This window comes from Euprymna scolopes, chromosome 45, assembly GCF_053919585.1.
Source record: "Euprymna scolopes isolate OS-2025 chromosome 45, ASM5391958v1, whole genome shotgun sequence".
NCBI classification, from domain to species: domain Eukaryota; kingdom Metazoa; phylum Mollusca; class Cephalopoda; order Sepiida; family Sepiolidae; genus Euprymna; species Euprymna scolopes.
Window position 1 is genome coordinate 15351935 of NC_136526.1, and position 9801 is coordinate 15361735.

Consider the following 9801-nt stretch of genomic DNA (forward strand, 5'->3'; position numbering starts at 1 on the left):
TATTCAGTTAAACTAATTGTTTGTTATTCAGTTAAACTAATTGTTTGTTATTCAGTTAAACTAATTGTTCGTTATTCAGTTAAACTAATTGTTCGTTATTCAGTTAAACTAATTGTTTGTTATTCAGTTAAACTATTGAATAAACTTCAGTTTCATACAAATCAAATCGTATTTCTTTTCTTTTTAAACTTTTTAACAACTTTTCTCCCTTTCAATTCGTTTTTTATTAATATTTTAATTATTAATATTGGATGACTTTCAGTACAAAGTAGCATGTTTATCTTTTTTAATCCAATTTTGAAGTTTTCTAACGCTTTCTGTAAAAAATGTCTGCTCATTACTATTTTGCTTTCTAGGACCTATAGCGATGACGTCATTTTTCAGCTGACAGGCCGTCTATGACGATGGTCACGGTTACACTGTATTACACATGAAAGAGTCCGCTGTGGAATTTCCACAGGTCCCGCTATAAATAAAAATATATTGCTTTGATCGTCACAGTGTGCTTACAAACTACACATCAGTCAGAACACTTAGATCAATTAATATGAACCTTCCATTCGCATTTCCCTAAGAGATTCCCCTTAATAACCAACCCAATATACTGGTTTTCACTAACTGCTATTCCGAATATGCTCCTCTCCTAATACATAACCTTTTTACACCAATCAGAGCATTTAATATCTCTCGGCAACCTTTATTATATAATGGCCTTCCAAATGGTGTCATTATGATACCTATGTGCATATGTGGTTTGTATCGGAATAGATTGTCGAAATTACTTTCCAAATGTCCCTCCGAGTCAGTTCCACGGTGTTTATGAAGCTACTATGAAAAATTCAATTACGATTGCCACAGGACATTAATGCAGCTGACCAACGACCTCTAGAGATATCATAATTCTCTTAGCAATGCAACTGTAATTCAAAAAAAAAAAAAAAAAGAAAAAAAAAGATAGCTTTATGAATTGCATTGTAAATATTAAGTACTTATAATGTACTAATGTGTTTTATGCCAGCTGAATGATTTATGAGCGGGTATGACGGTTGCTTTGCTCCTGGAGGCTACCGTAATAATTTCAAATCCATCGCACAGTAATTGTCACTTATTAACTAGCGAAACATTTTGTGCACAAAGACAGGTTCTTTTTGAGGATCGATGTTTATATTAATACTAGCTCAAGTACCTGTCTACGTTTGTGGAGAGGTCATAACGCTGATGCAAAAAAGAAATAATCTCTATCTTTGTTTGGCTCTACTGCGTTACACGGACGGCGCCATTTATTTTTGGTGCGTTTCACTAAACTACCTCCAGATTGTGCTTCTCTCCATTGAAATTGTTTATCAATTCAAAAATGTAAACAGTAATACAGTAGAACCCCGGGATACGATGACCCTAGTATACTTTTTCTTCTGGTTACGATGTGGAATATGATGTTTCTCCGGTCCCTGATTACGGTATTTGCTCCGCTTTACGGTGTTATTTATAACGTTATATGATTATATACATGTGTATTATATATTGTACTGTATTTTTTTAGTAATTTTTAATATGTATATAAAATTTTGCTTAGGCTTCACCTTACGGTGATTTCATCGACACCTGAATGGATTAATGCCATTTCTGTAATTGTAAACGTGATTCTCGTTTTCAGCGTCCCTGAAAACATTTAAAGGTTAATGTTCAACGCTTTTTTTTATTATAGAGGGTGGAAAGTCGATTGACTGCCCTTGTTAATCCTACATTCCCAAGAGAAGTAATTCTTCGATAAAATGTCATGATATTTGATTTGAGGTTAAATAAATCTCACCTGTCTGTTTAAATGTATGTTTGTATGCCTACCTAAAACTTTCGACAAAGGCAACGGATTTTCACAAGATCAGTATTCTTTCGAAGCTTGACCCTTCGGACGACAAATATCGAAAAATTAGCCTCAAAAAATTAATTCCTTCACCCTCAACTGAGCAGTTTTCTACAAGGAAAGTCGTTTTTTTTTTTTTTCGCTGACATTTTTTGCAAATTATTCAAACCTCGTGTCAACGATGTCGCATAAAAGGCATTATTTTGACCCCCCCGTGACGTCACAACTACATTAGACGCATCGATAAAACCGTTTTTTTTTGGTTTTTTTTCACCTCCTTTTTCCTGCTTACTACTATATTTAGTTATTATTTTTTTTTTTGCTAAACCAACACCCTTACACACACCTCTACTTACTTTTCTGCCTTTGCGTCACAGGTTCGAGCCTGCCTGCCTACTACAAGTATTTATTATTTTTTTTGCTCAACACACACCTCCAAACACCCAGGCAACGTTGGGCACCCAGGCTAGTCTTAAATAAGTGAATAATAAAAAAAAAACTGATCGATTTACATGATTTTTGGTATATGACATCTTTGTGCGGTTATAGGTACATACATAAAAAATTTTCTTTGAAAAAATTTTTTATAGGCTCAACTGTAGACAAGCACCAAAAGGTTTTGTTACACGACTATATATACATATGGAAAACCTTGTTTTACGATATATGTACGACTAATTGCTGATGATGAATCGTTATTCAAGCAGCGTCGATCTTCTGGGTTCGTCCGTGGACAATATATTCGTCCATATCTAAAAAGATATTTACAAAATATAAACGTAAAAAAAAAAAAAAATCTGTTAAGCCTGAAAAAAAAAAATACAATAATGTTCAGGCAAGTAATCTTTTTCTAACAAATCTGCATTACGTAAATTCCTACCTTTGGCCGTAGGCACAAGATCACAGTGTAGTATCTGTTCTGATGCTACACTTCACCTTTTCTGTCCTCGGTCAGTGGAGAAGAAATCCATCATGACTGAGACAATTTTTATTTTTGTTCCTATCCAGAATGACTATTTTGGGGGAGCTGGATTTTCCCCACATTAAAAACCGACCTTGTGTCTAACTCTGCTCTCGTGGGGAGGCAAGTAAATAGGAACATAAAAGTAGAAAACCTGTAAAAAAAAAAGTCAACAAAATAAATAGAAACACAAGTGCATATATATATATATATATATATTTTATAAATTATATATATATATTTTATAAATTATATATATATATTTTATAAATTATATATATATATATACATATAATTTATAAAATATATATATATACATATAATTTATAAAATATATATATATACATATAATTTATAAAATATATATATATACATATAATTTATAAAATATATATATATATATATTATAAATTGTGCATATATATATATATATATATATATATATATATATATATATATATACACACATATATATATATATATATATATATATATATATATATATATATATAGGGTGACCCAAAAAAAAAACAGGACATTCAATTGCTTTTCTGAGCATTTTACAGTCAACGGAGAAAAAAGGCCAAAGACCCTAGTGTTTCGATGTGATGTTTTGAATATAATAAACTAGTTATGACCAAAGGTTCATTTCATTCGGACAAAACCCTAAGAAACGGGGCCTAATTAGAGTTGGAGCCCGTTTTTTAGGGGTCACCCTGTATGGAATCCTTAAAAACTGAGGTAAGGTAAAACTCCGCTTATAAATGAGTTGCGTGATGCATAATCATATTGTTGGTTTGGGAACATCAATTTAAAAATAAAGCTTATACTCATTTCTCATCATCCTAAGCAAGGAAACCACAGAATCCGGAGTTATTTGTTTATGTAATTCAGGATTTTCGAAACGAATTGGTATCACGTTTTGTCGACGTTTGTTTTCATAAAAACGATTTCAAATTGTTTGCTAAGCCATTTGAGGTGAAGATTGTATCGGAATGTTTCTAAGTACCTATCAATGTGAACAATTTATTTATTTATTTTTTTTCAAAATTAAAACAAACTAAGAACAATTTGAGAAGAATATTCACTGATAACCATCTCGATGGTATCTTTTTCTTAGCACCAGCAAGTTTTAATCCAGATATTGAGGCACTCACAATTAATAAATATTACCAAGTTTCCCATGAATTCTTTGGTTGTTAGTGATGGCTTCACACCGCTGCTATGTATTTATAAACAAATAATTCCAATAATGTTTTAGGGTTTGTACAGAGTAGAAAAGCCCTAGATTTTTTACTTTTGCCTTTGAAAGGCCTTATTTTTCTATTATTACTTTGAAAATATGGGAAATCATATTCGCCATTAGAGTCTCGTCCACGCAAGGAAAGTTTGTTTTAGAGTGGAGGGTCATTTTTTTTTTCTCACTTTTTTTTTTGGAGGGGGGGGAGGTAAAATCTTTTTTTCTTTGCTCTCATTTATAATTTAATTCTTTTGAGATTATATACACGTCTAGTATATACTGTACTGTATATTTGTTAGTAATTTTTAATATGTATATAAAATTTTGCTTAGGCTCCGCCTTACGGCGATTTCACAAACCCCTGAACGAATTAATGCCGTATCCCGTTTTCTGTAATTGTAAAAGTTATTTTCGTTTTCAGCGTCCCCGAAAACCTGGAAATGTGTTAACTGTAAAGGATTTTTTTTCTAGAGGGTGAAAAGTCGATTGTCTGCCCTTGATGATCCTACATTTTCAAGAGATGTCGCTAGCAGCGTATCATTCGAAATGGAAGATGGCGTCAAACATCTCAGCAGAGGTGACTATCAATAAAAATCACTCCTTCCCTCTAAAAAAAAAAAAAAGAAAAAGAAAAAACCTCTCCTTGCTCAGACGAGACTCTCCAAGAGTGATACCCTCCTCAAAAAAATAGTGATAACCGAAAACGAAAAAAAAAATGAAGACGGCCGCCATCTTGGTTAAAAATTTTAAAGCTGCAGAGATAGTATTTTAGATAAAATGAAAAAAAAGCATGTAAAACAATTAAAAAAAAAAAATACCAAAAAATGATGCAGGAAGATTGCAAAATAACTTTTATTGGCTATGATAACATTTATTTGTTGTATATTTGATTTTTTTTATCACTTTTTCGAATCGTTGTGGATTGTAAAAAAAAAAAAATCCCAAATTTTCTTTAAAAAAAAATTTGAATTTTGTTTGGAGAAGGCCTTGACAAACTTAAAAAAGCCTTAAGAAGTCCTTGAAAATGGACAGTTAAAATAATACATGTTGACTACTATATTCATCTGTTTATATAAATTAGGGTTTATGTATATTTAACACTAGTGTTTAACTGTAATTATGCAGATCTATCAACACTTTTTTATTTAACTATATCATTGACCTTCAAATAAAATTTATCATAGGTCATTTTTCATAGAATAGCTACAGATATCAGGACACTAAAAATATTAGACTATCTGGGAGTTATCTTTCATGAAACCTTTTTTACCAAGACACGCTGCCTATGGTTAATTTATGGGCAGACGCTGTTTGAACTGATATGTTATTACATAGATCGCACACACGCACACAGACATTACTTGGTTATGCACCAGTTGTCTGCCTTTGTTGTGAATTCCGATTTGGCCGACAGGTGGTGTTCTACTTCTTGTTCCGTTAGCTATCTATCTCTTTCTCGTCTGACTGTCTACGTGAACGCACGCAATTTTTCCACGTGCCTCGACAGACGCGTTATCCTTTTCAAGGTAAAGATGAATACGCATGTATACCTAAACGAAATCTCGCATACGCAATGAACATTCAACATATACTTCAATAAACTGTTGTGACTACATACAAACACCAGGCATACGTATGAACATGCGTGCTTGTTCAGATACATACACACACACACACACGCGCACGTGTATACACACGCACACACACACACACACACACACACACACACGTGTATACACAATCCACTCTGCATTTATTTATTGTGGACTTTTATCCTCATCTTAGTTGTTGTTTCACAACGTTTCGGCTAACTATTCCTCTGGCCTTCGTCAGGTTGTAACCGTAACAGGATAGGAACTTCGAATCTCCTAACTGCATCCTTTTAGCAATTACTGCCTTCCATAGTTGTTGTCGTCTCACCACATTTTGACCAAGTAAGCCTCTAGCCGGCTTTGCGTAGGATTGAAACCACTATCTTCAGATAATTCTCACCTGGCACCGTAGAGATTCAACGTCTCTATCCATTGCGCCATGGAATTATCTGAAAATAGCGGTTTCAATCCTATCACGGTTACCACCTGATGAAGGCCAGAGGAATAGTTGGCCAAAACGTCGTGAAACAACAACTAAAAGATGAGGATAATAGTCCGCAATAAATAAATGAACAAATAATACTCATCTCGATAATGAATTCCAATTAAAATAACATGTATAACACTCTGCACTGTTCATAACTTAACAAATATTTTCTGTACATGTGTAACTTTGCTGAAGCATTCTTCCTTTTGATGTCTCTCGTTTAAATGTGTTTCTCTTAATGTTGTTGTTCTCTTTTATTCGGAGACGTACGAGCACGTGTATCTGGCGTATACAAGATCGATAACTAATATTTCTCTTATCAACATGCTTACCGACCTTCCACAAACCGGCTAGTGTTAAAAATGGTGTTTGCGTGTTTATTTATTATTTATTTATTTAATCGTTTACTTTTACTTGGTTTTCTTTTTACTGTTTCTTGTTACTTTTACTACTAAGGGTACTTTTAAGAGTCGGTGTTCTTACGTATATGGGTGTGTGTGTGTGTGTGGGTGTGTGTATGCTCTTACGTACGTTACGTGCAGTTCACTGTTATATGTGTGTGGGTGTGTTCTTATCCTTACACCGTTTCTTGCCTTGAAAGGTTCCCGAGACGTGTATGTGCAATGTAATGTGAACATACCTGCTTGCTTTGACCAGCGGATGATATCTTCTTGGGCGCTGGTCCCCATCTCATTTGGGAGTGGTCACTGCAGACAGATTCGTTAATGACAACAAAATGGACTGAAGCTTCAATCTTTTATTCAAGGCAAACCAATATCTCGGACCCTGGTTGTCGAGGAGAGACCTGAAATCTACCGTCTGGTTTCTCTACTGGCCAAAACCACTCTCAGCCCATGTGGTCGTCAACCGGAAGCCTACAACCACAATTCCCGTGTCACCCCTAATTTCTGGTGCATTCTATCTAGGTCGTCAAAAGGTGACTTAAGGTTATTATTTATTTATTAATCGTTTTCTTTTTACTGTTTCTTGTTACTTTTACTACTAAGGGTACTTTTAAGAGTCTGTGTTCTTATGTATATGGGTGTGTGTGCTCTTGCGTATGTTACGTGCAGTTCACTGTTATGTGTATGTGTGGGTGTGTGTTCTTATCTCCAAAACATGTATGTGCAATGTATAATGCGTACATACCTGGTTGCCTTGGCCAGCGGATGGTATTTTCTTGGACGCTGGTCTCCATCTCATTGGAGAGTGGTCACTGCAGACTGATTCATTAATGACAACAAGATGGACTAAAGCTTCAATCTTTTATTCAAGGCAAGCCTATATCTCGAACCCTGGTTGTCGGGGAGAAACCCGAAATCTCCCGTTTGGTTTCTCTGCTGCCCAAAACCACTCTGTCTCCATGTGGTCGTCAACTGGAAGGCTACAACCATAATTCCCATGTCACCCCTTGATTTCCGGTGATGGGAATCAAAATATGCTTATATCTTTCTATTTCTAAAAACTACCTATATAGCATTTAATCTGGAATTCCCAATACTTCACTAGTAGTCTACGCTAAAAATGTAAAATAACGTATACATTTTTGTTATGGCTCTTGGTCACATTAAAAGATAACAGAAGGAAAAAAGGAACAATAATGCAAAAAAGGTTAGGGAGAGACTGACATTGCAGAAATCTAAAGACAGTTAAACATAGACGCATTATACGTGACTCATATGTGTATATGTTTGCAACTATTTTTCCCCGTTATATATAGGTGTGTGCTTATTTATTTGTGCGTGTGTGATTCAATCGTGCTACAATTTTCAATAAGTTTCAAACATACACGTCATAGTTTCATCCATTTCAATCCGGTTGATTTTTTTATTCACTTTTAAGTATTTTAATGTTCCTTCAGGAAAACTAATTTTTATTAATTGTATTTTAATTTTAGATTTTCTTTTGTTTTTCTGATTTCTCAATGCTTTTCATTATGGTTTTAAATATTTAGCTTGACAGGAATCCACATATGTAATTTTCCTTAATTTTTCATTAATGACCTTTACCTGGCTCACAACGTCCTAACATTATCCAGTCTACAGGATCAAATGTGTTGCTGACCCCTGGTCTAAAGTGATAAAAATGTCTATCCTATCTTACTTAGAATCATCTCAGTCACCACAATACCACATTTACTCAAGGGTCCATCTTAGCTAAGATTTCCCCAAATCACTACAATGTTTTATATTAGAAGCCGTCCTACTTAAGATAACCCCAAATTGATTGAAATTTTCGTTTTTCATAAATATATTTATATACCAAGATTTTATTGGAATAAAACAGGAGTGCAGAAGGAATAATAATAAAAAAAATAATATCAATTAGTATAACCTCTTACTGTTTTTCAGTTTGTTCAGAACTGGAAACAAGCATATCAATCTCTAAATAGAAGTAGATTTTAAGTGGAAGTAAAAAAATACATTTTTGCCCATGAATGATCAAGAAAAGTTGTGTAGGGCGTTTATATGCACCGGTTCTTCTTTTATAGCCACTTCTTTTGTCGTTCATGACTGGCCGTTTCTTTTATGGTTGTGTTGTTTAGTGGCTGTTGATCGGCTGTTTAACTAAGATGAATAAAGCTATTTATGCATGAAAATTCAATAGAGACTTGCTGCTGTTTCAAAGGTTTTATTTAGAAAGATTGAGGGAGAGACCACTATGCCTAATTACTTATTTACTTAATTTTCTTAAATTTGTATTAATAATGGTCATGCTAGGACAGAGTATTGAGGCAACATTCACTTAGATGTCTACATTGTCAGGTGCATCTCATCTGTACTGCTTCCAGCCAGGGACCAACTAGATACTCTGTTCTGTCTCCGAAACATGTGACGTCATCTCTGTCATATCATTTGACACTTACATTTCTAGTGCATTTTGTCTATGAAGCTAACAATTGATCCCTGCTTTAATCATTTGACCCCTGCGGCTGGATATATTTCCGTTTGCCACCAGTTTATATTTTTAACGTGTGTACAGTCACAAAAGAACAGAAACAAAATAAATCAAAATCCAGGTCGGCATTTTTTCTTCTTTTACAAAAGCATTTATTACCTTCACTCTCCCGTCTCGACATCACTTAAAAAGTCGCTAGTTGGTACATATCCATCTAACCTGGCATGCATTTCTCTTTCTTCCAACATCATGCTGGCCTCAGCTAGCCCATTCTTGCCTTCACTTTACACGTCCATCTCCTTCAGCGCCAACTTTGTTCCTTTCAATCACATGGTCATTTTTTTTTTTTTTTTTTTTTTTTCAGACACAATGCCAAATGCCAATTTGCATGCACATTCAAACGCTGCTCTTGCTGCTAATACGATCGCTTGCCATCCATCCTTTGGCTGCTGCTGCTGTTATTTTTATACACACTCATATGCGCTCTGTTACATATTAATATGAACTAATGTAACTTTTGCCAAAATTCATATGAGTTAACTTAATCTCTACTTCCTGGCGTAGAGGCTGAAGATTATAACACACATACTCATTCTTGACTTCTTTTCGTATACATATCAGGCTGCCTGAAGATATTGGCTTGCTGAGATAAATGCACCTAACATTGATGTTCTGTAGGGCAGGGAACAAAAACAACAAAATCCATTACAAGTATTTTAATGGTGGATGCTCTAACAAACTACAATCCCTTGTACCCTCTCT